This window comes from Lepidochelys kempii, chromosome 19 (assembly GCF_965140285.1).
Source record: "Lepidochelys kempii isolate rLepKem1 chromosome 19, rLepKem1.hap1, whole genome shotgun sequence".
Taxonomy (NCBI): domain Eukaryota; kingdom Metazoa; phylum Chordata; order Testudines; family Cheloniidae; genus Lepidochelys; species Lepidochelys kempii.
Window position 1 is genome coordinate 3,966,296 of NC_136398.1, and position 22,228 is coordinate 3,988,523.

General features: G+C 54.9%; 1 protein-coding gene across 6 annotated transcripts in view; it reads left to right on the top strand.

Moving 5' to 3' along the window:
* The first annotated feature begins 1,385 nt into the window (after positions 1–1,385).
* DLGAP3 (DLG associated protein 3) overlaps positions 1,386–22,228 on the top strand; it is a 149,540-nt gene continuing 128,697 nt past the window's right edge. For 5 of the 6 annotated variants that reach the window (XR_012155604.2, XR_012155606.2, XR_012155605.2 and 2 more), the window contains exon 1: positions 9,607–9,699. The gene's annotated coding sequence lies outside the window, so the exon portion shown is untranslated. Of the gene's footprint in view, positions 1,476–9,606; positions 9,700–22,228 lie in introns of those variants that run through there. The other variant, XM_073317303.2, reaches the window with a different exon arrangement.

Sequence of the window (22,228 nt, forward strand, 5' to 3'; positions counted from 1 at the left end):
ATTCAAAGAGACATCATTAGGTTTCAGAGTTATCATCTGGTTGAGTAAAAAAAAAAAAGCGGGGGTGGGGGGAGTTAATCATTGTTTCAGGCTTCCTGCTGTGAGGCAGATGTCACTGTGTTTCAGGCTGCCTGCTCTCTCTACACCAGGGCATAGTTTGAAGGTTCTTGGCCACCGTCGTGTCATGAGATAGGGAGCAGCTCAGGACTGGCCCTTCAGCTGTCGTGGTTCTATGCCCCTGCAAAGTCCCAGGGGGCAACGATACAAGTGAGGGCTGCTCTGGCTGGTGCCAGGATGTTACACTAGCCCCCTGCATCCCACCGTCCCTGCCTCTGCCCCTCCAGCTCTTTCCTGCTTCCCTTGTGTAGAGATGATGCAGGGGAGAGGCAGGTGTGGCCCAGGAGGCATGGCTGGGTGGGGGGTATATTTTTCTGGGTGTCATTCTGGCTGGTTCCCTAGGGGAGAAGCTGGCTGGTGACTCTGCAGTTGGCTGTGTGTGGGTTGCCTGTTGGCTGGCCGCACTGCCTCCCCGGGGAAAGGAGCTCCCAGCCATGGCCCATGGGCACCCTGCATAGTTGTGCTGAGCCCAATAAACCTCCCTGACCCCTTGGCAGCTCGCCTTCCAATCCAGCACAGGATTCATGCTAGGAGTCTTGCTGTCCGCCCCAGTGATGTGCCCTTGGTTAAGCAGCTCAGGTGGGCTAGCCAGGGAACCAGTCCTAGGGTGGGAGGGGATACTGAGGCAGGGGGAGGGGAAGTGACTTGCCTAGGTCACAGAGCAGGTTGGCATCAGCGCAGGAAATAAAACCCAGGTCTCCTGAGTCCCAGCCCAGTGCCCTATCCGTGGGGCCACGCTGCCTTGAATAGGAGCTGCAGCTTCTTTCTCTCAGTGCCTGTGAGCTCATCCCCTTGCTCCACCGTATCCGTGACTCTTGCCTCTGGGTAATGAGTTCAGCTCCCAGCCCAAGGCTTTGGCTCTGCTGAGGTGAGCTCAGTGCAGAGCCGGGTGTCGACCCGTCTCTTGGATGTTAGGGGGTGTGTTCTGGGTGCCAGGACTCCTGGGTTCCATTGCTGACTCAGACACTGACTTGCTGGCTAAGCTGGGCAAGGTCACTTAATCTCCGTGCCTCGGTTTCCCTGCCTTTAAAACAGGAAGAAAATGTACCAGAATCTCTGTAATAATCACTGATGTCTGTAAAAGTGCTTTGTGATGGAAACTGGAGGGAGGACAGGGAAGACTATTGTTTAAATGACACATCTGCACCACACACTCCATGGGCCTGATTCCCTGTTGCCCTGACCCTTGTGCCTCATTTAAACCAGTGGTGACGGGGCGTGAATGGACTTTGCCCCATTGTAACTGGCTGTGCAGAACACAGGGCAGTGGGGAATCCAGCTCCAGACTGCGTGCATTGTGTTATGGGCAGGGAGGTCCGCGCCCAGGGCCAGGCTCTGGCTGGCACCAGGATGACAAGGTAACCTGGCAGCGTGTGGTCAGAAGGCATATGCCCGTCCTGATGAGCTAGAAGGGTTGGATGCAGCTTTCCAGCCACCCACACTCCTTTGCCAAGGCAGCCCCAGGTCTCCGCGGGGACCCGGTTCTGCCAGGCGGCTCGTGTGTAAAGATTTATTTAACAGGTTTAAATATTTAGCAGTAAATAAATATTAAAGGCTGAGGCGTGTTATCGGAGAGTGCTGCACGCAGGCTGGGAGGAGGGTGAGGGGGAATCTCTTCCTCAGTGAGCCAGTCTCCTGGCAGACTGGGCAAGGTGGGCAGTGGGGGCACGGAGCCTTTAAAATAACCCAGGGGTGGAGTTGGGGTGTGTGGGAAGGGGAAAGCTTGCATGGGGAGGGGAGGGGAGAGAAGACAGAGCCAGGGAAGGAAGAGGAGGGATGCGGGAGGCAGAGCACCCTTGTGGTTATGAGGCCTGATCGAATGACAAAACTCCCAGTGACTTCATGGGACATGTCGGGCAGCTATTGCAACAGGAGGAGCTGCCAGCTCTGCCTCGATCGGGACAGTGCCCCCCAGCCTCCTCCCTGGCAAGCAACATGGAGAGTGAAAATTAAAGCCCAGTCGCTGAATGGTAGCAAACTTCAGGGTTGGCTGGTCTGTCGGTCCGTCTGTCCTCCCAGAGTCCAGGTGCATCCAGGGCATCACACAGCCAACAGGGGAGAGGGGAGCGAACGCCCCCGGAAATAGACAGGGGACGTGTGGGGTGAGGCCTGGCTTCCCCCACTGACTCACTTGGGCAAGTCCCTGCTCCCTTGTGCCTCGGTTCCCCTGTCTGTCAAGATGGGGATAATGACCCATTCCCTTTGTGAAGTGCACTGCCGGCTCCTGGCAATGAGTGCTATGCCAAGCTGCCAACACAGAGCAGTCGGTGATTGGTCTCGACTCTGCCATTGTTCGGTCTCTGGGTGAGAAACCACTGGAGATGCTCCCAGCACTGGCTGGAGTGTCGTCTCCCTGCAAAGAATTGCAGCTTGTGGCTTGGCAGGGAGAACAGCCCCGAGCCGGTAAGAAATCACCGTGCTGGTGAGCTTTGTTTGCTTGGAGAGCCGTGTGGGTGTATATCTCCTGGCCTCTTGTGCAGCCGTTGCTGTAAATTACCTGCTGCTGTCCTGTGGTTAATAATGCATGAAAACGCAGGGATACGTTTTCTTAAAAACAAGCTCCAGGAAGCCTGTCCAGGCTCTGTGCTCCCCGCTCCTTGCCAGCCAGGGGCCCTTGCGCTGTGCTGTGGGCTCTCTCCCTTCAGCGGGGCTTTGCATGGGATGTCAGGAAACGAACCCCCTGGTGTGGGTGGACTCCTTCCTCACCCCTGCATAGATCAGGCAGCACTCAAGAGGAACTGTCCCTATCGCAGATTACCAGGAGGGTCTGAACCTGGGACTTTCCGCCCCACAGCACAGACCTCTGCCATTGGAGCTAAAGAAGTAACCCTCTTAGCAGCAGTAGTAGGTTATTATCCTCTAGTGGACCAGCTTCTAGATGCGGATGCAACACACATTTTGCCCCTGTATCACACACCCACCCACACACACTTGGGCCTGGGTCACACACTGAGGCATAGAGATGGGAAGTAACTCATACAGCCAGTGGGGATCAGAGCCAGAAATAGAATCCAGGTGTCCTGACTCATAGTCACCCCCGCTCTAACCACTAGACCCCCACTGCTTCTCTCCTGTGAACTTCCTCCACCCTGATGATTCCCTGGGATTACCGGGTAGGGATGCAGCTGGACACAAAACATGATACAATAGCTGTGGACTTCTCATTCTTGTTGGGGGAGCCTAGAGGAAGGAGAGACAGGGAGCAGGGCAGCATAGGGGGCTGTCACCTGGACCCTGAAGCACACATTTCCCTGTCATTTATTTGCTTGCTGAGATTAGCAGGTGGTGGTTAGACGCTCAGGGGCAGACTCTCATCACAGACCCTGATAGGCTGGCTCTCATCTCTGCTGCTGGAGGGTCCAGCCGGCTCTTTGTCTCTGGCTTCTCTGCCTGTTCCCAAGCAGCTGATATTTCCCTTCACTTCTGAAAGCAAGTCTCCTTTCTGATAAAACCAGACGGCACGGCCAACAGCCAGGAGACAGGTCACCCTGCTGCACTACTGCAAAGACTTGGCAATTGCCTGCCCTTTCCCCTTCTTGTACAGATGGGGAAACTGAGGCCCCGGGCAGGAAAGCTGCTTGCTCAGCGCTGTGTCAGAACTGGGGTTGTAAGTCAGGAATTCCTGACTCCCAGGCCTTTGCTCAGACTGCATCACGCTCTCTGTCTGTCTCCTTTGTGGCTAGCAGAGGTCAGCACGCCGATGGACATCCAGCTTCTACCCCATCTTGCTGTAGGGCTGCGAATGAGTCACTTCCCCCTCTGTGCCTCAGTGTCCCCCGCTGTGAAATGGGGACAGGAAAATGTATTTACCTACTCCACCCCCAGGGGGCAGGGGACTGGGGCTGGCTGGTTGGCTGAACTCCTCTTCTTAATGTGCTTTGAGATCCCCAATCAAAGCTGCCCTGGATGTGCCTGGTGCTGGTGAGAGTGTTTTGTTTTGCTTTAGGGGGCAGCGTGGAAGAGATCGGTGTGTGTGTGAGATACCGGGCATGGGGGCTGTTCCCAGCACAGCTGGGTGCTCTTGGGCAGGAGGGGGCTGGCTCCAGCCTTTTGCCTGTCTATAAGGGCGAGAGCCCACGGAGCACACAGCAGCATTGGAAAGGGGCAGTGGGGGGCTCAGCCCTTGCGGGGGGGAGGTGGCTGGGTCAGAGCAGAGAGGCTGGGCTGAATTTGCTGGCCCTGCTGGGTCATGGCAGGCGTATCGCAGTTGGAATCTGATTTCTCATTTCAAGCTCTGCTGCCCGGGGAAGGTCAGGCAGCCACATGGCAGCGCCAGCCGCTGGGCCCTGCCTGCCTTCTCTGCACTGGGCTTGGCACTTGGCATGTGGGCACACGGAGAGAGAGGGCACTGCCAGGCACCTGCCCTGCCTGCCACTGCTGTGGCTCTGAAGTGGGAGGGATGCCAAGGCAGGTGGGCAAAGGCAATGGGTCCCACATGCCCTGGGCTTGTGGGCTTGCACAGACTATGCAGGGTATGCCCATGAGCCACAACCCTGCCCTCTGGGGACCATCCCCCCGTGCCTGGCGCGGCTCCCCGAAGACGTGGATTGGGGGAGATTTCAAAAGGACTTCTGGGAGAAAGTCCTTTTGAAGAGGCCAAGCTCCTATAATTCCTCGGGGAACCCCCCTCACGCCTTGGTTCCTGCAGCAGCTCGTGGCGAGGGAGGGGGTGCAGGTGATCCAGGGGCTGTGAAGGTCGGGAAGCCCTGTGGAGGGGTAGCTCAGTACCGACCTGCAGGATGGTGGTTGCTGGCCCTGGGTGGAGCCTTGGGCCTGATCCACTGCCCTAGGGCTGGGTCACTGCCTCTTGGGTCTTAACTCTTTCACTGCTGGGCTGGGCCTCCATGGCAAACATAGGGGCTGGTGCTGCTCCACTGAGATCAGGGAGGTTGGGGGCTTGCCCCAGGTCACACAACCAGTCACCAGAGCTAAAACGCAGGAGTCCGGAGTCCTTAACCGCTAGACCAGGCTTCCTCTCCCGTATTTGGCCACTGGAAGCTTTAAAGGCTATAAGGCCCGTAGAGACAAGGGGTGGCCTTGTGGTCACCAGCCTGGGATCAGGAGATCGGGGTTCAAATCCCAGCTCTGCCGCAGACTTCCTGTGTGAGCTGGGGCCTCAGTTCCCCATCAGTGATCATCCTTGGACCGCCCGCTCCTTGCAGCTGTGTGGCACAGCGGGGCCTGATCTCACCTGGGTGCTCGTAACCAGCACTGACAAGAACTTCCTGGGCTGAAGGCTGGATCCCCGGTGCTGGGGTGAGGTGATAAGCAGGGGCGGGTGGCTCTCCTCTGCCTGCACTTGGGGGGTGGGGAAAAGGTCCACCTCGAGGCACCTGGCTAATTGCAGGAGCCCTGTGCACGCAGAGGCCGGGGCGAGGGAGGAAGGAGGCTGGCTGCAGTTCCTGGAATGATTTCTCTTGGCTGCGGAGGTCAATGCTGTAACAGAGAAAGAGAAGCAGCCCCTCTCTGGGCGGAGGCTGGGGCCGCAGACAGCGAGGGAGGGCCGGCAGCGGACTCCAGCACTCCTCGCTCGGTCTGCAGCATGGGGGTGCCCCTTGCTCCCTCAGCCAGCCCCTGTAGTTCTCCAGCATTGCCCCTCTCCAAGCTACGCCAAGGGCTCCGGGCTCCAGCCTGGGGAGTCTCTGGTGCACGGGGGAGGGAGTTGGGAGAAGCATTCAGCGCGCATTAGGCTGAGCTCAGAAAGCTCCTCTTCTCCGTTTACCTAATTTAAGCTTGGAATTTACATCTGCGGAGGTGAAAGGCCAGAAGGCTGAGCCGCCTTCCCCCCCCCCCCTCCAGCCCTGCTCATAGCAGCTAAGGAGCTGGCCCACTGGGGCCTAGGGGGGCCACAGGAATCCACCATCATGACCCTCTGAGGGGGTCAGTGGGAGGGCAAAGCAATGGAGTCCCTGCCAGATGTGCCCTGGTTTGGGTGTTAGGGAAGGGGCTGTCGCTGCTCGGGGCGCAGTTTGTGCACTGGGCTCTGCCGAGTGGTGGGAGGTCTCAGGACACTCTGTGAATTATAGAAGCAATCCAGATCGATAGAACAGGGGAAATGTGAGAGTGCAGGGCCTCACGTGCCGCCCTCCGGCCTGCTCCACGTCCCTGGGTGACTGCCAGGGCCATGTGCACTGAGCTGGAAGTGGCAGATGGAGGGAAAACGAATAGGCCGGGACCCAGCCACCTCCCGCCATGGAAGCTAACCGGAGGCTGGAACGGCCCCACGGTGGCCCTGCCTGTTTTACCTTTTGATCAGTTTGCAAAGTCCGCATCATCTTGTCTCTGTGTTAATGCTTCCTCCAAACCAATGGCAACCCTACAATAACACGCCAGCCTTCACAGCATCCCTACACTAACATACCTGCGCTCTCAGGCAAGCCTACAATAACCAGCTTGCCCACTATTTATAAGTGGCCCTAAAGTAACAAACCAATATACACAGCACTCATGCAGTGACCCTACAATAACAGCCTGTGTGCAAAGCAACCTCTACACAAACACACCAACATATGCAGCCCTCACCAGTGACCCTACGACAACAAACCAACAAAACCCAAGGCAAAGGCAGCCTATTACAGCATTAATCTTCCACATGGTTTATTCTAAACGCCAGCAAATGAAAGGAGAAATGATGTGAACCCTTCCTGGCCGAGCCCCTGTTAAAGTCATCTAGCCACCACTGAATAGAGAGGGATTTTCTTTGGCTTACCCTGGGGGACCAGAGTCTGCACAATTTGCCCTATTATTATAACAGCAATAGGGCTTCAGGGCTCTGAGAGCAACCCAAGAAGCCAGCAAAAACCCAGGCGAAGGGCGGGCACTGATCCCTGTGCGTTTCCTCCACTGGGCCCACAGGGAGGCGTGAACCAGTTTATTATTTTATTGCACTTCTAACTGGTGCTTGCTGTAATTATGATGATTAGTGAATTAGGCTGCATATGGTGCGGGGCTTTGACGTGTGAAGGGCAGAAAGGAATCTCCTTGCTGTGTCACGGGCTCTGCATTGATCTGGGAGAAGGCAGACTGAGTCGTTATTGCAGAACCCGATGGCAGGGCCAGTTACACTCCTCGCTCCTGGGCTAGTCCCAGATCGTTTTCTCAAACGCTAGGAGAGCCCTGAGTTACAGAAGGCTGGAGATATGTCCCAGACGTGGAGTCGTTATTGCTCCCCTGCTAGCATGAGCCAGGAGCAGTGTGACATAGCGAACCACAGCTGCTTTACCAGGGACAGCGCCTAGAGAACTGCAGGCTCCATAACGCTTAACACAGCGAGCTCCAGAGGTTACACTGGCAGGTGGCAGTACGTGGCCTACTGTTACGGTCACCTCTTGAGGGAGGTAGGCTCCAGCTCCCCACGCCAGCGTCTCTTGACTCGTTTTAGCCAAGCAGGGAAATAATCCATGACTGTGTTGCAGCTAAGGTCACCAACCCTCCAGGATGGTCCAGGAGTTAAAGAGGAACCTTTAATTAAAGATTATGTCATGTGATGAAACCTCCAGGAATACGTCCAGCCCAAGCTGGCAGCTTTAGTTACAGTTTTACTGTGAAAATGCAGTGAAATCGCACCATGCAGCATCACCCCGCGCTGATGAGGGGTGAGGGGTGTCAGCAAGGGGAGATAGGAGACCACCTCTCTCCACTGCCTTGGGGAGATGGCTCCGAAATGCCGGAATGGATCGGTGACAGTGGGACTTGGTGAGCCAGGAGCAGGGTCCGGGGGAAGGTGGCTCATTGTGGTGAGGGTGAGGTGTCACAGGCACCCATGTGAAATTCCCCTCTCAGATACACAGAGACAATTACACACATCCTCCTACAAGCACTCACTCATTCACACGTGCGCACGCGCACACTCAGACAGTCACACCTACACTGGCGTGCATTCACACACACTCAGACACAGTCACACCTACACTGGCGTGCATTCACACACACTCAGACACAGTCACACCTACACGTGCAAACACTCAGGTACAGCCACACACGTGTGCACACGCATGCTGCTTTCAACGCCGTCCTGTGGGAAGGTCTCCCCCAGCAAAGGGTGCCCGGTGAGCAGAATGCAGCAGACAGCGCAGGCCGCAGTGCACCCACCAGCTGGCTCCTGCAGGGCTGGAGGGAATCTCTTTGTGGGGCAGATTCAGCCCTGCTGGGGCCATGCTCCCAAAGGAAGAACCCAACAACCGGCACCTTGCTGGCCCATGGCTGCTTCATTCCAATGCAGATAAGGCCAACTCCTCCCTCCCTGCCTCCCCCATTTTAAGCACTGTTGCCTTTGCTGTCCTGGGCCCATAACCACAGCCCCAGAGAGGCCTCCTATGCACCAGACTGTCCCCCTAGAGGCTGCCTGCCACAGCCAGATTCCAGTGATTGGTGAGATGAGTTTGGGAGCCTCAGCCTTGTTCCTGGCAGAACATTTTCCAGCTCACAAAACCCCCACTCAGCCGGGGATGATCTTTGGGTAGCAGGAGTGGGATGCAGGGAGGGGGGGGAATCAGAAGAGCTGTGTGTGCCTGCGCAGGGGAAGGGGGCAGGGCTGTGGGTCAGGAGGAAGGGGCACTGGGGGAGAGACAGGGATAGCCTGGGGGTTGTGGGTCAGGCCTGCCCTAATTAAAAATTGGCAAAACTTTAGAAACCTCCGGGAAGGCCAGGAGCGCATTCCGGCTTCCCTGCAGTGGAAGGAGACCTGGCAAACTCAGGACAGCCGTGTGCTGCGTGGGCCTGGTTAACGCCTGGCGCTGACATCGCTCCTTCGCTGCGGGGGGGAGCCAGAGTCTCCCCCCGCGGCGCCCCCCGGCCCCTGGCGCGCTCGGGCAGCTGGCCCTGCCCGGCCGGAGCCGGGGGCGTGGGGCTCGCCGCAGCTCGCCCGGAGCTCGCGTCTCTCTCGCGCTGCGCGTTGGCGTTTCCCCGGCTATTGTGTCACGAAGCGGAAAGGGGCTGGGTCCCCGCACGCCCCGAGCTGGGGTCCCCGGGGCGCGCCTTGGCCTCGCGCATGGGAGGGCCCCCCCTTGCCGGGCCTAGCCGGGCTGGAGAGCGAGGGAGCGAGCCGCCTGGATTGGGGCGGCGGGGGGGGGCACCGAAAAGCCCCCCTGTGCTGAGACCATCTTGCATCCTCCCTGCAAAGCCCCAAGGAGCCCGGGAGGGGGGCGGGGACGGGGGAGGCTTTTGTGTCTGCGCGAGGCTGCAACCCCCCCCCCCCGCAGGTTCCTGGGGAAATCCACCTCCACATCTTCCCCCGCGCCGCTCCCCGGGTCTCCGGGAGTAAAGGAGACACCGGCGTGTCCGTCTCGTTAGCCCCCCTAGATCTGCAGTGCGGGGCTGGGGAGGAAGCCGCTGGTCTCCGGACCCCTCCCGCATCCCCTTGCCCAGCCCAGCCGGGCTCCGGCGCCGGCTGGCTGGGGAGATCGCGGCTGATTTATTCTCCGGGGCGGGGGTGTGCAGGAGGAGGAGGAGGAGGAGGAGGGGGGGGGCGGGATCCTCAGCAGGAAGCAAAAAAATCCGGAGGAGGAGAAGGAGGAGACGCAAAAGCGCTGGAGGAAGCTGGAGCTAAGGATGTAGCCCCGCGAGGAGCGGCTCCCCGGCAAGGTAAGAGGACCGGGGCTATTGCTGGCTGTTGGGGGGGGGGGGGGCGGCTGCTTTGCCATCCGCCCGTGCGGGGGGAGGGGGGCACACAAGGCTGCAGCTGGATCCTGGCGAGCGAGCCCAGCCTGGCGGCTAGTGCGCGCCACCGAGCAACAGTTAGTCGCCCGCTTTGCAAGGGCTCGTCCCTGCCTGGGCGTGGGCTGGGGGCGGACTTTGCGGCCCCCCCCGCCCCCGCTTTCCCGGGGGGCGTCCGGGCCCCGCCGGGGACCTTTTGCTCAGCAGCTCGCTCTCGATTCGCTGCTGCTGGGGCGGAATCTCGCCGGGCTCCTGGTGGAGGTCGCTGGTGGCTCCTTTCCCCCCCCCCCACCCCGCCCCGTGGGGGCTACCGGGGCTGCAAACTGGCCGGCTGGGGGCGAGCGGAGCCCGGGCAGGTTCGAGGTGCAGACGCCCCGCAAGCGGGGGGAGGGGAAGTTGCTGTAGGGGGGAGCGGGCGACTTGGGGGCGTCCTGTGGGGGGCGTGTCTCCCCGAGCCGCAGAAACTTGCTGGGCTCAGTCATCTGCCTGCTGGGGAGGAAAGTAAGACCCCCCCCCCCAGCCCCTGGAGATTTAAACGGAGGGAGCAGGGCAACGGCCCCCCCTCCAAGTTTGCAGGGCTTCCTGGTGTGGGAGTGACTCTCCCTCGCAGACACGCCTGGGGAGTTAGCGCTGGGCTGGGGGGTCCTGGCCCGGTCCGCTGGGAGTTCCCCCCCAGGCAGCCACCAGCCGCTCCCGCTGCCCGAGCGATTATAAATAGTTACATCGGGTCCTGATTCTCCTCATTGCCAGCCAGGGGTTTCTGGATGTTGAGCCACTCAGCATTTCCCCCAGGTGACTGCCCGATCCTGGGGTCGCTGAGCCCCCGTTGGACTGTCTTGGAGCTAGGGGTGCCCTAGAGGGGGTGCCCTAGCGGGGGTGCCCTGCAGAGTATCTCCAGACTTGGAGCATGCAGAATGAGAGGCCCTTGCGGAAAATGTGGGTCTGTGCCTCGGTTTCCCCACCTGTAAAACGGGGGTGGTGCTACTGCTCTGCCCTGTGGGCGGCGAGGCGAAATGAGTACATCTGTACAGTGCTTGCAGTCCCTCTGACGGAGGGTGACACACAAGCACTGAGGAGCCTGAGCTTGGACCCCAGCAATTCCTGGAGGAGGTCCCCAAAGTAAGGCCCAGATCCTGTGAGCTGCTGTGCCCCGCTGTGCAGAGCAACGGGCAGGATCGGGTGCTCCGATTGCCCAGGGCAGGCTGCTGTGACCAGAGGGTGAGGGCAGGAACTCCGAGCTCCTGGGTTTTATGGGCTGGATTTGGTCCTTCATTGGCTTTATTTTTTTGGTGGCTACTTTGATTGAGGGTAAATGCTGCTGCTTGGAGAGGCCTTCCCCCTGCTCAGCAATCCGCTTGTGGAGTCACAGAAACAGTGTCCGTCCCGATCCTGAAGAGAACAACGAACCGGATAGGGGTTGCATGGTAAAGAGCGGCCGCTGTGGGTCTGATTTCCTCTCCCTTTGCAGTGGGGTAGCTCTGCTGAGTCACACCAGTGCAATGGAGAGCAAAATCGGGCCCTGGGCTTCCAGCTGTTGTTTGAAAGTAGGGAGGGTTGGGTTTGAGCCTCATTCTCCTCCTGAAATCCAACAGCAATCTCTCCACCAGGAGCCTGGTGATGGGCAGTAGCATAGCTCGGTTTCCGATCCCAGCCATGGTGGATGTGGATTCTTTCTTTGTTGACTTAAATTGGAGCAGGATCAGGCCCTAAATGTAGATTCAGCTAAAGAGGTAGCATGCTGTAATGACCAGCAGCCTGGGCCATCCACTGGGTTTGAATCAGGGACTTCTGGCACTGCAGTGCAGACCTCCTTTAGGTGAGCTCTAGGAGTAACTCCATTAGCTACCAGCAGAAGTAGGGCTATTATCCCAGAGTTGGCAGGCCAGCTGGAAGGGGGATGGGACACAAGTACACACCATAGGCAGGCATGGAGATTTGGCATAAGGTGAAACCTTCCTCCCTTCAGAATGTGATGATGAGGGTTAGACGTGTTCTCATGGCGGCATCCTGTGGGCATCCATGCCTCGACAGCTCCCTGTCATCTGTTTGTTGATGGCTCTCTGGTGGGCAGTGCTGTTCCTTGTTGGGAATTCTGTGGGACAGGGGTTGACAGACCTTGCAAAGCGGCTTGGGGCATTTTGCTGGCGCTAATGTGTTTAACCAATTGTGGGAAGATTTAATTCCCATGTTGGGCTCACTCTTGGAATCAGCTGCAGGCTGTCCAGCATGGAGTGATCTGGAGGGACATCCATCCCGAGCATGCCTGCTTGTGCTGTCAGTGGCCCTGTGAAAGTCTAGGTTTGCCATGTCCCAAGCACTATTCTCACTGGCTGCAAAACCCCAAGGTTGCAGGGGACTGGTCTTTCTTAGCAACAGCATTGGAGACCCCAGTGTGGTAGGGGTGAGGTTGTCACTTATTGTAGGTCCTGGGTCTGTGTACGTTACTAGAGCCTAGTTTCTGTAGTGTATAGGAATTCGGTAGTACACCTTTAAATAGTTTGGGAGTTGTCTAGTGGGCCTCCCTGTCTTCTGTTAGTCTTGCCTGGAATCTCGCATGAAGACTGCAAGGATCGGGGATATGTATAACCTGGGTATGATATGTACAGCACCTGGAGTGGTGGGGGTGAGGAGGGACCCTGCTGGTGACAGACCCACCTGGGAACATCTGCTGCCCCCAGTAGGTCCCTCCAGGGTGGGTTTCAGAGCCTGAGTTCAAATGGCTGCAGGCTATGCTAGGCCTGCGAACTTGAGCCTGTAGCCCCAGCTCTGAGACTTGCTGCCTGCAGGTGTTTTTTGCAGTGTAGATGTATTCTCAGGGGTTACATCCATTGGCGGGTTTACGCCTGTCATCTAGTCCCTGAGCATGAGGCTCAGAACTGGTGGGATGAAAACACAGCTGGGCGGATGGTCATTTATAATGCCAAGCCCACATATGATGGTCCTGGAACCCAAAAGAGGGCTGGATTCTGCTGGTGTGAATCTGGAGTGATTCCAGAACAGTTACTGTCATGTAAATGAGAGCAGGAGCTTGCTGGTAAAGTTTAGATTCCCTTAGGGAAGAGATGTCATTTCCTGACTCTCCTGCTCTCCTTTTCATCCCAACCAAGTGCTTTTAAGTGTGCTCCTGTAAACATTTCTGTGTGTTCCCCAGCTGCCCTGCCGGAGTCCTCGAGGACGCTCCTCCGTAGGCGGCTGAGGAATCTTTCCTTTGACTGAGGGAGGGGATCTTGCCGTGAGGAGCAGCACACGATAGCATCAATGATGCACTGAGAGGAGGGGTTGGCAGAGGATCAGCCCTTTCAATGCATTTATCAAAGTGCCCGCGGCTCCCGTTTCAGCAGGAGTGTCAACACGAGAAATAACCACCAACATAGCCACAGAGCCATTTGAGTACCTGGAATGGGAAGCTGGCATGGGGCTGGCACCGTTAGGGCTTGTACCCGTGGCAAGATGGCACAGAGCGGGTCAGCGCATCAGGGTAGAGCTCAGTTGGGTAGACTCTTCGTGAACTGCATCTTGTAATAGTTAATGCCCTTGGTTAGCATCTTCAGGCCTTAGTCCCAGCTTGGAGCTTTCCGTACAGACAAGTTCTGGGCTTTGAGCAGGGCCACAATGAAGCATGACCATCTCATGGCTGCTTGGTGACCTCTGTGTGGCTTAGTCCACACCCTAGCATTATTAGATCATTTAATTGGTCTTCCTGTATATCAAAGGCCGTAAGCTTTCATCCACTAGAGCCCAATAATTTGCATTTGACTAAAGCATTTCAGTCTTTGGGAGGCCAAATGGGGGTGTGCCTGAGGCAGAGAACAGGAGAGACCCAGGTGTCGGGTAGATCAGGGGTGGGCAAACTACAGCCCGCGTCTGGCCTGTCAGAGCCTTGCATCTGGCCCGTCAGAGCCTTTAATCTGGCCCTCGAGTTCCACTGCCTTGCTCCGGCCAGGAGCGGGGTTGGGGACTTGCCCTGCTCCGGCGCCCTGACCTTGCTCCTTGGCTGGAGCACCAGGTGGCGGAGTGGGGCAAGTGATGGGGTGGGCCTGCGCTGGAGGATAAGTGAGTGGGCCACCCGTGGCTATGCCCCGGCACAGTGTGTCTTGTCTGATTTAAAAAAACACATTGCTGTCACAGCTCTTCACTCATGGCCTGCCATACAATTTCCATACCCAGACGTGGGCCTCAGGCCAAAAAGTTTGCCCACCCTTGATCTAGATCATCCCTAGAGGGCAGCCACCCCTTTGATTCCAGCGTGGCAATAAGGCAGCTGCCATAGGCTGCCCAGCTTCCACAGAAAGAGTGGGTCCCCACTGGTGCAGTGGTGGACTGGAGTTAGGAGGGGAGTTTGCATTGCCGAAGGTGGTCTCAAGTCTAGCGCTAGTGGGCCGCTGTCCAGGTGGTAAAACCACCACTACAACCCGTTCCCTTGTTGCTGAGAGAGGTCGAGGTCTTGATGGACCATGGGGATCCTACCCCAGCTTTACAGGGAGGCTCTTTCCAGCCAGGGGCTGAGGCTCATTGTTGGGACAGTGGCATGTGGGAAGCTTGCCCTGCTGCTGCACCGACTCTGCGGATAATCAAAGGACTTAAATCACCACTTACGATCTTTCATCAGCACTAAACTCCTAGATGCACTGCTCTGCAGGTAGATAAGGCATGGCCATTAGCCAGCATGTGGGTCATTGCCAGGGCTGTGAATGCAAGTGATCCAGAGTCCTGGGATATTAATTAATACTTGCTATTGGGGGTGGGGGGAATACTGGGGCACGGGAAGGTTGTGCTATAAAAGGAGTGCAAGTTTTGGGCCCTTGGTACCCATGCTGGGAACATGAGTCTCATACCACAAGATACATCTGTGATGGAAGGGGGTCATTATGAGTAACGCCCTTCCCCTCCACACCATGGGTTTTATTATGGTCTAGTCTCATGGTCTGAAGGGTAGAAGTGGAGAATCTTAAACCTAAGGCTGAGTCTAAAAGTCCTACTCTTTCTGGTGGTATGGCCGTGCTCTCCTGCAGCAGCGAGCCAGAGCCCCTCTCCCCCCTCCAAATACAAATTCCTAAAGTTTAACTGATCCACATTTTGCACAGGTTTTATCGGGGGCTAAACTTTTCCCAGTGCCTGCATCGAGAATTTTTATTTGGGCCCATCAAGAGTTTTGTGGGGGGGAGATATGGGATGGAATATCACTGGCACAGAATAACATCCAGTTTCAAGTATTTCGGGTCCAAATATTGCACTTACAGCTAAGATCTGTAATGAGCTGCACTGAACCCTGGATCTGAACAGCCAGGAAGTTTGGATCCAGATCTAAATTTTGCACTTGGCTTTGATTTCCATCATAAGCCTGAGCAGCTGGCCATTTTAGATCCAGATCCAGGTTTTGCACATGGCCCTTAGCTCTCTAATAATAAGCTGAACGAAAAACCTGGATCCAGCCTACCCTGATTTATTTATTTATTTGTGTGTGTGTGGATCTGGAGCCAAATGTTGCTCTTGGCCCTTATTACCATAATAGGCGGAACCAAAGCCCTGGAGCCAAACAAAGTGAGGAATTTAGACACAGATCCAGATCGGGTGACTTAAGCCCATCACTCTCCACACAACAACAGGATTCCCCACAAAAGCTCTCAAAGGGCCAAACCCAATAAAGGACTGAATATTAGGCCAGAAAGGTTATTGACTGAACACAGAGAGCATGGAGATTCCCATTGCAGTCCTGGATGCTTGCTCCAGGACTTTGGCAATGAATGAATAAATAAAGTTACGTTGCCTGGAAGGATACAGAGTGCTAAGAATACACTCCTGATTTCTCTTTCAAAATGCTGAGAGGCCAGAGTGAGCTTGCATTAAGGCCCTATGCTGTTTGGGTCAGATCCCCCATTGGTATAAATTGGCATAGCTCCATTGAAATCACGAATAGTCGGCTGGTTTCTCTTCTTCATAACCTGTCTCACCTTGATATCCTGGTTTCTTCCTTCCTACAATGTGCAGCTGGGTTAATCGTCAAACAGTGGGCTGCTGCACTGTGAAAAGGCCATAGAATTGCTCCTTGAAAGGCAGATTAGGGAGCTTGCATACAGGTGGAGCAATTCCCTTCTGCAAGCTGCATGGCAAATAGGAATGAATCTCAAGTGGATCAATCTTATCAGGAGCGGCTGGGGAAGGTTTTCCCAGTTACACCAGGGAGGTGTATAAATAGATCACCTTGCCCCCATTCATCCTGATGGTGGCTCAAGGAGAACTTTCCCCGGTTGGCTCTTGACAAGCCGTGTGGTGTAGTGTGGAAAGGATGCAATGGCCTCTCGGATGCAGGCTTGTCGGTCTGTTTCCAGGGTGAAGTAACTCAGTTTTAAAAATACCTTCACTATTAAAAAGAAAAGGAGGACTTGTGGCACCTTAGAGACTAACCAATTTATTTGAGCATAAGCTTTCGTGAGCTACAGCTCACTTCATCGGATGCATACTGTGGAAAGTGTAGAAGATCTTTTTATACACACAAAGCATGAAAAAATGGGTGTTTACCACTACAAAGGGTTTTCTCTCCCCCCACCCCACTCTCCTGCTGGTAATAGCTTATCTAAAGTGATCACTCTCCTTACAGTGTGTATGATAATCAAGGTGGGGGGAGAAAACCTGGATTTGTGCTGGAAAACACCCATTTTTTCATGCTTTGTGTGTATAAAAAGATCTTCTACACTTTCCACAGTATGCATCCGATGAAGTGAGCTGTAGCTCACGAAAGCTTATGCTCAAATAAATTGGTTAGTCTCTAAGGTGCCACAAGTCCTCCTTTTCTTTTTGCGAATACAGACTAACACGGCTGTTACTCTGAAACCTTTCACTATTAAAATTGCAAATGCCCCATCCCCCACAAGGGAAAGGACCCCAGAGCCCGGGCTGTTTCATTGAGCAAAATATGAATTAAATGGCAATGAAGCTGGAACCAAAACCCAGCTTAGGGGTGTGAGATTTACACACTCACCTGGATGGGGAATGGCCTTGACCCAGCTGGAGGATTAAGTTGCTGCCCACGTCTGGATGGGCTGCCTTAAAAAGTTTGTATTTCGTGGTGAAGGCACGGTTGGGTCTCTGTCCCTGGTCTCTCGCTGGGCATGTGTGTAAAGCACTGGAGAGCTAGGTTCAGTTCCCAGCTCTGCCAGACTCCCTGGGGGACCTGGGCCAAGTTGCTTCTCCTTGCTGTGCTCATCTCCTCGCCTGTGAATTGTTTCCCAGTGCGTGGCGCTCAGGCCGGGTTTCCTCATCACCTCCTAGCCCCCTGGGAACAACATGACCATCTGAAGCTTGTACGGATGCAGCCTTGCTACCACCCTGCCTCATCTGGCCTATTCATAGAATATGCAAAATTCTGTGGCGAGCTAGGGCTTCGTGGCTATGTCTCTGCTGCTCCCCATGGGCTACGGAGGGTGTCATGGAGTGCGGGGGAGTCAGGACCCTCACCCCTCTTCCTGGGATTCACCGTGACTCTCAGCCAGCCAGTAAAATGGAAGGTTTATTGGACGACAGGAATACTTATAGGTACAACCGGACCCCTCAGTCAAGTCCTTCTGGGGGGCAGAGAACGTAGACCCCAGCCTTGGGGTTCCATACGTTTCACCACACTGCTCCAAACTGAAACCAAAAACCTCTCCAGCGGGCTCTCTCCCCCTTCCCCCAGCTCCTCCTCTAGCCTTTGTCCAGTTTCCCAGGCAAAGGTGTCAGCTTTCCCAGCCCTCCTCCTGGCTCATGTTACAGCCTCAGGTATCTTCCTTCAGGGGAAGTCTCCCATCGCCAAGGCAGACAGTCCCAGTGAACCTTCCCGGCAACGCTCCCAGGTCAAATCCAACGCTCCCAGGTCAAATCTGCCCCACTCCCTGCTGCGTCACAGAGGGGCACTGGGGTTTGGCTGGACTGGGGCTCAGGAGATCTGAGTGCTCTTCCTGACTCTGCTACTGACCTGGGTGTGACCTTGGGCAAGTCACTTCACCTCTCAGTGCATCAGTTTCCTCTCCCATATTTTTTAGCTCGTTGGTAAACTCTTTGAGGCAAGGACTGTCCCACAAGGTGTGTCTGCAGCACCTAGCACAGTGCAGCCCTGATCCCAGTTGGGGCCCTTAGGGCACATCTATGCTGCACACTAAGTCCGGGCTCTGAGTCAGGTTTGAGCCCAAGTCCCCCTACTATCCACGCACAAATCAGTCTGACGGGGGTCAGCCAGCTCTCCGGAGCCAGGTCCTCAGACCTTGCTAGGGGGTGGGTCAGAGCCCGAGTCCCACTGTGACTCGCATTCAAGCCCTGTCACTTTGCAGTGTGGTTGCAGGTCACGCTGCAAACCCGACTCAGAAGGTCTGTGCAGTGCAGTATGGGCTCGTTAGCAAGGCTGCAAGAGCCAGGTTTACAATGCAGTGTGGACGCTCAAACGTGGGCTTGGCAACAATGAACTGTCCGCAAGCCCAGGCCCCACAGACCTGGGCTTTGCGTGTAATATAGACCTACCCTCAGGCACAACCTTAATGCAAACAATAAATAGAGTGAATCTTCCTTCTGCAGAAGCACTTGCCCCTCCCACTCGAATGAAAAGAAAATCCCCATTAGCTCTGAGCCGTGTAGGGCCTCTGGGACACAGCTGGGTACTGATGCCATCCATCAGAGGGCAGTGGTGTCTGTCTGTCTCTCTCTCTCTTTAACACCAAGGCTGAGAGATTTGACAATACAGATGAGTCACCTTATTTGAAAGGCTACCTGGCTGTTTTGCTTGGCAATCCTAGAGGAATCCTTGAGATCCACACTGTAAAATCCGTGCGACTGAAACAGACGTAAGTGTCTAGTTCGTGGCTTCCTCCCATGGCTTCCTAGGGATTTCTCTGCTGCCGGGGTCCCTTAGGACAGCTCAGGCTGAGTGCTGGCAGCCAGGACCAGGACCTGAGGCAGGCCTAGGGCCGTGTTGCAGGCCGGTGCTGCTGCCATAAAGCGTTGGCCATGGCGAGCTTGTAGGTAGTCCTCCTTAGGTAGGGCTGGGCTAGCCTCAGAGGGACAGGTGCAGCCCCGGGGTGACCTGTGCTTTGCAAGGTGGGATGGAATGCTGCACCTCCAGGTCACCTCTGTCCTCCCCCTGCTCCCGGCACTCCTCCTTTCCCCCTGTGTTCTCTCCTGCCCCCTCTCAACGTCACACGTCTTCCCCCTACTCCGTTCCCCTTCCCCCTCCCCTGTTCACCTGCTCTGCAATATGTCCCATCTGCACCCCCTCCCAGAAGATGAGCTCTCCCCCAGAGTGCAATACAATGGAGAAGAAAGAACTTGCTTGCAGAAGGTGCTGGCTCTGAGCTGAGCTCGTAGCTCGCCTGGATCTAGGCTCCCACTCAGGCTCTGCACACCCCCTTCCACTCGGAGCGAGCCAAGAAGCAACAAGCGAGAGAGCACACAGGGCAGGAAATCTGTGCTTTCTCCCATCTTCTTTCCCAGCTGCTCCCCTTCTGTCAGGGACACTAGCTCCTGGGGATCTCTGCTTTCACCAGCCTCCTTTGAAGCAGAATGCAACTGATGGATTGTTTCACTGCATTTTGGTGTACGGATTGCTGTTCCGGTTAGGGTGACCTGGCACTTGGAGGGAGATACTACTGCGAGGGGAAAGAAATGACTTAATCAATCCCAGGCCGGTACTGTCTGTGTGCGTGTGCAGGGTCTGATCAAACTACCTGTTCTGGCAGGTATGTCAGCTCAGTGGGGTACATGGAGAGGCATGTGATGGGAGAGCAAATGCACATGGGCCTAAGGAGAATTAATTGGTACAATTATACATTTTTATAAAGACAGGCAAGATCTGTGTGTCTCTCCCACACCAGGGATAAAGGGCGGAGTATCTGCGGATGAACTTTGACATCTTTCTATTTAAACTCCCCTAAAACCTTCTATAAATCCTAATTAGACTTGTCCCATTTTTACTCCCACCCCCCCAAAGACTGGAATTGGAACAAGTAATGACGTGATTTCTCATCAGCTGCAGAATTCCTATTTCCCTCAGCTCTGGTACAGTTCAGAGAGACGCGTCTCAGGGCCTTTTTGGCTGGTGCTGCCCAAGCAAAGAGGGCTCTCTTTGTAATTCTCCCTTTTCAAACCTTGCTTACCGCACGCGTACACTTCACGGCTCCCTGCACCTCTGGCAATAATCCTGGGGAAGTCCTACAGTAACAAAGCAGTGGAAGGCAGCTGAGCACTCCTGAGCAACACTACAGTAAGGGTGGGGGGGGTCAGACCTTTGGGGGTCTCTTCCTGGCAGTCACTGACTTACTCTGGGACCCTGGTGAGTTTTATAGGAGTGTGATATTAAGAGGCACTGAAGCCAGTGGGAGTGCCGCTGCTCGGGAGGGCTGGAAATCAGGCCACTTGACCTTCTGAGCCTCCGTTTATCCCTCTTGACAAGGCTAGAAGGATACCAGGGGCAACGCGAGGTGCAACTGATGCTTGTCAGCCTCTTTGAGGGCTGCTGTAGAGGTACAAAGCTTTATTGGTAGCGTGTGATTTATGTATCATTCACAGCTGTTGAGTTGCACTTGAAAAAGCATTTACAGGTGGGTGCCCAGGGTCATCTGGCATGCAGGTCGATGCACACGCCCGGACAGATACACTGACAAACGGCCTCAGTGGTGGATGGCCTCTTTTTCCTGACACAACCCGTAATGTGTGACTTGGCACCGAGGTGACTGGTGCAGCATTTCAGAGGGGTAGCCTGGAATTGCCATCAAGGAAGCCTGTGATGGGGGTAACATTAATCCTGCTGGCATGGCTCTGTGTGGGCAGCCATATGAACTGCCTGAGCTTTGTGAAGGTGCCTGGTTGAGCGTGTTGGGGGAGGGCCGACCTATCAGGGCTACCACAGGAGAAATGTTAAAGGACAATAATGATAAAAGTCCCACTTAAGCCTTCTGCACAGGAAGGAATTTAACTCTGTCAGTGCAAATCCACTTTAGCTGGGGTGATCCGCGGCGCATTGTCAGCAGTGGGGATTGAGCCTGGAGAGCTCTGGATTGAAAGACACGAGACTTTTCTGCCTGAGCTTAAAGATCTGGCTCCATTAGCCAAAGACTGTAGAAGCTCATCAGCCTCTATGTTGGCTGTGTCACAGTTCTGGGCAATTGCACCTGTATTTCCCCTCTGTGATTGGGCAAGGGGACCCACCCTAGGCTCCTCGGCCACCACCTTTCTTGCCCAGACTGCTGTGGCTCTCCCTCCTTACCGAGGTGTTTTTCCAGGCTGCACAGTTCCCTGCCAACACTGGCCACGTGGAATAAGAGACAGTCCCTGTCCCAAACAGCTTGCAAAGCACCTGTGTTTTGCTTTCTCTTTGAAGGCGTATGAGCAGCATAACTGCTGGGAGTTATGTTACCGCACAGCTCTTTCTAAGCAAGCACATTTATTCTCAGGGCAAAAGCATTACAGAGAAAACAATAAAAGAACCTACACCCATGTCAGTTATCTCACCAGGTATTACCTCTAGCAGGGGTTCTGGTAGGAGTCAGTTCTTCAAACCCCACCAAGAGGCTTTCTTGTGATTACACCTTTATAACAGCCTTAGGTCTGAACGTGTAATCAGCTGACAATGTGTCTCTGCTTAGGGCATAGCTTCAGAAGGGTGGGTTTTTGAATAACCAGAGGAGGAATTTGCATTCATCCCTAGAAATTACCCAAGAAATACTGTCCTAAAAGATCATTTGTGTCTGCTGCATTGTTTAATACAATCCTTTGATCATCCAGACCCACAACAATACAGAACCTGTGCATTTAATACTGTGGACTCCAAAGAAACTTAAACTTCATTCAGTAAGGTTTTTTCAAGGGTATTGCAGGAAATTGCCCTCTGTGTCCCAGACTGCTCACCGCTTGTAGGGGACAGTGTGCTAACGGAGTGGGTGTGGCTTACACAAGTGCTTGAACAATTTGGGCCAATAAGAAAGCAAGTTTTGCTAGCTGTATCTTTGCTCTAAGCAGGCACTTCTGTACATGTCACGATGACGTTTTATTTTTTCTCTGGGACCGAAACCTCTTCAGATGGCAGCTGTGGCCAGTGCTGGTGGATGCCAACATTTCTGAATGCTGACCACCTGTGAGTCGGGACATCAGTAGAATAGCAAATGTTTGTGGTGTTGCCCACTCTTGCAATTTTATTGCGAGCCTCTTGGTATTTGGTGCTTTTTCTTAAAACTCCTGCGGTTTTCTTAAAACCCCTGCAGACAAGTGATTACGTGAAAGTCTCCGGTGTCTTTTTTTTTTTTTAAAGTAAGTCTCTACTCCTCGTCGTTGTCGAAAGAAGCTTGAAAGTGTGACTGGTATGCAACTTAATGGTTCGAAAAGCAGGAAGTGAAGAACGGTCCCCGCCATTTTTATTTAAATAAATCTCATGGTTTTAAAGCCAGTCTCATTGTTTTTGAGCACTAAGGCTTTGCAGTCCGTGTTAAGATACATCAAC